The following is a 6,813-nucleotide window of genomic DNA, read 5'->3' as shown; positions in this document are numbered from 1 at the left end:
CTATGCGGAACGATTTATTATTAATAACATCCTCATTTATGAATCCGAACGTGCCAAAACCATATAGGAGTATTAAGAATACAATGCTCTAACAGGTCTGATCATTATTTTAATGGGTTATCAGTCATTGTTTCACCGAACCGACTATGCGGAGCGATTTCTTATTAATAACATCCTCATTTATGAATCCGAACGTGCCAAAACCATATAGGAGTACTAAGAGTACACTGCTCTAACGAGTCCAATCGTTTTTGGAATGGGTTGTCAGTCATAGTTTGACCGAACCGACTATGCCGGTGGGACTTAGTCGTGCACGAACTCACCGCTGAACCGACTATGCGGAACGATTTATTATTAATAACTTCCTCATTTATGAATCCGAACGTACCAAAACCATATAGGAGTACTAAGAATACACTGCTCTAACGAGTCCAATCGTTTTTGGAATGGGTTGTCAGTCATAGTTTGACCGAACCGACTATGCCGGTGGGACTTAGTCGTGCACGAACTCACCGCTGAACCGACTATGCGGAACGATTTATTATTAATAACATCCTCATTTATGAATCCGAACGTGCCAAAACCATATAGGAGTATTAAGAATACAATGCTCTAACAGGTCTGATCATTATTTTAATGGGTTATCAGTCATTGTTTCACCGAACCGACTATGCGGAGCGATTTCTTATTAATAACATCCTCATTTATGAATCCGAACGTGCCAAAACCATATAGGAGTACTAAGAGTACACTGCTCTAACGAGTCCAATCGTTTTTGGAATGGGTTGTCAGTCATAGTTTGACCGAACCGACTATGCCGGTGGGACTTAGTCGTGCACGAACTCACCGCTGAACCGACTATGCGGAACGATTTATTATTAATAACTTCCTCATTTATGAATCCGAACGTACCAAAACCATATAGGAGTACTAAGAATACACTGCTCTAACGAGTCCAATCGTTTTTGGAATGGGTTGTCAGTCATAGTTTGACCGAACCGACTATGCCGGTGGGACTTAGTCGTGCACGAACTCACCGCTGAACCGACTATGCGGAACGATTTATTATTAATAACATCCTCATTTATGAATCCGAACGTGCCAAAACCATATAGGAGTATTAAGAATACAATGCTCTAACAGGTCTGATCATTATTTTAATGGGTTATCAGTCATTGTTTCACCGAACCGACTATGCGGAGCGATTTCTTATTAATAACATCCTCATTTATGAATCCGAACGTGCCAAAACCATATAGGAGTACTAAGAGTATACTGCTCTAACGAGTCCAATCGTTTTTGGAATGGGTTGTCAGTCATAGTTTGACCGAACCGACTATGCCGGTGGGACTTAGTCGTGCACGAACTCACCGCTGAACCGACTATGCGGAACGATTTATTATTAATAACATCCTCATTTATGAATCCGAACGTGCCAAAACCATATAGGAGTATTAAGAATACAATGCTCTAACAGGTCTGATCATTATTTTAATGGGTTATCAGTCATTGTTTCACCGAACCGACTATGCGGAGCGATTTCTTATTAATAACATCCTCATTTATGAATCCGAACGTGCCAAAACCATATAGGAGTACTAAGAGTACACTGCTCTAACGAGTCCAATCGTTTTTGGAATGGGTTGTCAGTCATAGTTTGACCGAACCGACTATGCCGGTGGGACTTAGTCGTGCACGAACTCACCGCTGAACCGACTATGCGGAACGATTTATTATTAATAACTTCCTCATTTATGAATCCGAACGTACCAAAACCATATAGGAGTACTAAGAATACACTGCTCTAACGAGTCCAATCGTTTTTGGAATGGGTTGTCAGTCATAGTTTGACCGAACCGACTATGCCGGTGGGACTTAGTCGTGCACGAACTCACCGCTGAACCGACTATGCGGAACGATTTATTATTAATAACATCCTCATTTATGAATCCGAACGTGCCAAAACCATATAGGAGTATTAAGAATACAATGCTCTAACAGGTCTGATCATTATTTTAATGGGTTATCAGTCATTGTTTCACCGAACCGACTATGCGGAGCGATTTCTTATTAATAACATCCTCATTTATGAATCCGAACGTGCCAAAACCATATAGGAGTACTAAGAGTACACTGCTCTAACGAGTCCAATCGTTTTTGGAATGGGTTGTCAGTCATAGTTTGACCGAACCGACTATGCCGGTGGGACTTAGTCGTGCACGAACTCACCGCTGAACCGACTATGCGGAACGATTTATTATTAATAACTTCCTCATTTATGAATCCGAACGTACCAAAACCATATAGGAGTACTAAGAATACACTGCTCTAACGAGTCCAATCGTTTTTGGAATGGGTTGTCAGTCATAGTTTGACCGAACCGACTATGCCGGTGGGACTTAGTCGTGCACGAACTCACCGCTGAACCGACTATGCGGAACGATTTATTATTAATAACATCCTCATTTATGAATCCGAACGTGCCAAAACCATATAGGAGTATTAAGAATACAATGCTCTAACAGGTCTGATCATTATTTTAATGGGTTATCAGTCATTGTTTCACCGAACCGACTATGCGGAGCGATTTCTTATTAATAACATCCTCATTTATGAATCCGAACGTGCCAAAACCATATAGGAGTACTAAGAGTACACTGCTCTAACGAGTCCAATCGTTTTTGGAATGGGTTGTCAGTCATAGTTTGACCGAACCGACTATGCCGGTGGGACTTAGTCGTGCACGAACTCACCGCTGAACCGACTATGCGGAACGATTTATTATTAATAACTTCCTCATTTATGAATCCGAACGTACCAAAACCATATAGGAGTACTAAGAATACACTGCTCTAACGAGTCCAATCGTTTTTGGAATGGGTTGTCAGTCATAGTTTGACCGAACCGACTATGCCGGTGGGACTTAGTCGTGCACGAACTCACCGCTGAACCGACTATGCGGAACGATTTATTATTAATAACATCCTCATTTATGAATCCGAACGTGCCAAAACCATATAGGAGTATTAAGAATACAATGCTCTAACAGGTCTGATCATTATTTTAATGGGTTATCAGTCATTGTTTCACCGAACCGACTATGCGGAGCGATTTCTTATTAATAACATCCTCATTTATGAATCCGAACGTGCCAAAACCATATAGGAGTACTAAGAGTACACTGCTCTAACGAGTCCAATCGTTTTTGGAATGGGTTGTCAGTCATAGTTTGACCGAACCGACTATGCCGGTGGGACTTAGTCGTGCACGAACTCACCGCTGAACCGACTATGCGGAACGATTTATTATTAATAACATCCTCATTTATGAATCCGAACGTGCCAAAACCATATAGGAGTATTAAGAATACAATGCTCTAACAGGTCTGATCATTATTTTAATGGGTTATCAGTCATTGTTTCACCGAACCGACTATGCGGAGCGATTTCTTATTAATAACATCCTCATTTATGAATCCGAACGTGCCAAAACCATATAGGAGTACTAAGAGTACACTGCTCTAACGAGTCCAATCGTTTTTGGAATGGGTTGTCAGTCATAGTTTGACCGAACCGACTATGCCGGTGGGACTTAGTCGTGCACGAACTCACCGCTGAACCGACTATGCGGAACGATTTATTATTAATAACTTCCTCATTTATGAATCCGAACGTGCCAAAACCATATAGGAGTACTAAGAATACAATGCTCTAACAGGTCTGATCATTATTTTAATGGGTTATCAGTCATTGTTTCACCGAACCGACTATGCGGAGCGATTTCTTATTAATAACATCCTCATTTATGAATCCGAACGTGCCAAAACCATATAGGAGTATTAAGAATACAATGCTCTAACAGGTCTGATCATTATTTTAATGGGTTATCAGTCATTGTTTCACCGAACCGACTATGCGGAACGATTTATTATTAATAACTTCCTCATTTATGAATCCGAACGTACCAAAACCATATAGGAGTACTAAGAATACAATGCTCTAACAGGTCTGATCATTATTTTAATGGGTTATCAGTCATCGTTTCACCGAACCGACTATGCGGAGCGGTTTTTTCTCAATTTCTACCGAAAAAAAAAATTTTTTATACACGAATTCATTTATCATCATTTTAAACGTGTTTTACAACTTTTTGGAAAATCGATTTTTTCACGCTAAGTTTTACCGCACTCTCGAATTGGCACGTTCGGATCGCGCGTTAGCATCGTAAGCGCCCGTGCGTAACGGCCGGCGTCGCCGACCATCCGGCCGGCCGTTCGGTATCTATATGGGAGACGACGGTCCGAACATACCGGACGATGGGGCAGCGTCGTTCTCCGCCAAAAGTTACCGCGGGTCAAAAAGACCCAATATACGTATAAGCGGAACTTTGGCAAGTACGAATAATCGTTGCTAAAATGCATCGATCTGACATAAACTAGAATTATGTTCAAAGTAAAATTAATGAAATTTTACACGAACTGAAGGTGTCCTAAGGCAAAATTTCTCTCGTACGAAAGACTAAGTATTTTTACTTCGATACTTTCGTACCATGAGAAATGATATGAAATGACAATTGGTGGTGCATGGAAATATGACGAACGACAACGTAAGTTGGGAAGTTCGTAAAATTTTTAAAGTAAAAATCGACTTTTGAAAAGTTGAGTAAAAATCGCACTTTTTCACTATAAGGTTCAGTGCGTAAGAGCCGGCGTCGCCGACCATTTGGACGGCCGTTCGGTATCTATATGGGAGACGACGGTCCGAACATACCGGACGATGGGGCAGCGTCGTTCTCCGCCATAAGTTACCGCGGGTCAAACAGACCCAATATACGTATAAGCGGAACTTTGGCAAGTACGAATAATCGTTGCTAAAATGCATCGATCTGACATAAACTAGAATTATGTTCAAAGTAAAATTAATGAAATTTTACACGAACTGTGAAGGTGTCCTAAGGCAAAATTTCTCTCGTACGAAAGACTAAGTATTTTTACTTCGATACTTTCGTACCATGAGAAATGATATGAAATGGCAATTGGTGGTGCATGGAAATATGACGAACGACAACGTAAGTTGGGAAGTTCGTAAAATTTTTAAAGTAAAAATCGACTTTTGAAAAGTTGAGCAAAAATCGCACTTTTTCACTATAAGGTTCAGTGCGTAAGAGCCGGCGTCGCCGACCATTTGGACGGCCGTTCGGTATCTATATGGGAGACGACGGTCCGAACATGCCGGACGATGGGGCAGCGTCGCTCTCCGCCAAATGTTACCGCGGGTTGAAAAGGACCCAAAGTGTGGTAAAAAGCAGAACTGTGGCGAATGACGAGAAGTAACTGATGTTAAAATACATCGAATAATACATGCTAAGATTACGTCCCCAAAATAAAGTTATATAAAATTTTGCAAAGCAAAATAGAGGTGTCCTAAGCAAAAATGTGTCTGCCGTATGGAAAAAAGGCAAAGTTTATAGAAATTTTTCTGGACTTCGGCACGAGACACACGAGATATATACTTAGATCGTACTAATAAAGAGAGAGGTGTTCTGAGGAAGGCCAGACACCTCTCGTACGAATGCGAGATACATGTTTATTTCGCGACTTCGTACAACTTTGTGAGAATTAAAGAACGAAGGTTGAGATATGCGACTCGCACAACAAGATGTGGACGACGAACATCTGCGAAAGCAACGAAACGCAAAGTTTCTAATACAAGAAGTGTCAGAAATATATGATCTCTCCGTGGTCTATCCTCAGTATCTATGTCCACGATGTTACAGTGGAACATTACGATTTGAGGAGAAAGGCCCCTAATAAAAGTGTTGGAGAGATCAAATTAATTATAAGTTTGAGAGTGTGAATGAGGTTTTAACATCACACTTATAAATTATATTATATTATAATATTAATATAATAAATAATAGTTGATTATATTATTAGACATAATAATATATATATTATATAGAGAGCGAAAGTGTGAAGAAAAGGGTGAAGAAGGGGGGGGAAAGGCAAGGAAAGTAAGTGAGAGGAGAGGAAAAAAAAATTTTTTTTTTGTTCCTCGTTCGCGCGAAGCGCGAAGAAAATTTTTTGAAAGCAATACGCCGTTGGACTTAGAAAAAAAATAGAAAGGCACGCGCGCGCGCGTAGAGAAAAAAATAAAGCCATGAGCGCCGGCGGACTTAAAAAAATAAATCTCATAACGCGGCTGAGACTTCGAAAATGCTAAGTACTACACGGTCGGATGTTAGAAAGACGGAAAGCAATACGCGGCCAGGACATTGAAAATGAGAAAGCAATACGCGGCCAGGACTTTGGAAATGAGAAAGCAATACGCGGCCAGGACTTTGGAAATGAGAAAGCAATACGCGGCCAGGACTTTGGAAATGAGAAAGCAATACGCGGCCAGGACTATGGAAATGAGAAAGCAATACGCGGCCAGGACTTTGGAAATGAGAAAGCAATACGCGGCCAGGACTTAGAAAATGTAAACGACGCACCGAACCGACTATGCGGAACGGAGTTTCGTCGATAACTCGAACAATTGCGCACCCGAACGTGCCAAACTGGTACAGGAATGCTAGAAATACGTTACTTTATCTATTCTAAGCATTAATTCAATAGGTTGTCAGTAGCCGATCCACCGAACCGACTATGCCCGGGGGACATAGTCGCGGTTGCGCTCCGTACCGAACCGACTAAGCGGAACGGAGTTTCGTCGATAATTTCTACCATTTTGAATTCGAACGTACAAAAACGTTATGGGGGGAAATAGAAATCCGTTACAGTATCGATTCTAAGTGTTTCTTCTATGCGTTGTC

Source organism: Megachile rotundata, unplaced genomic scaffold (genome assembly GCF_050947335.1).
Source record: "Megachile rotundata isolate GNS110a unplaced genomic scaffold, iyMegRotu1 scaffold0114, whole genome shotgun sequence".
NCBI lineage: Eukaryota > Metazoa > Arthropoda > Insecta > Hymenoptera > Megachilidae > Megachile > Megachile rotundata.
This window is presented reverse-complemented; position numbering follows the sequence as displayed.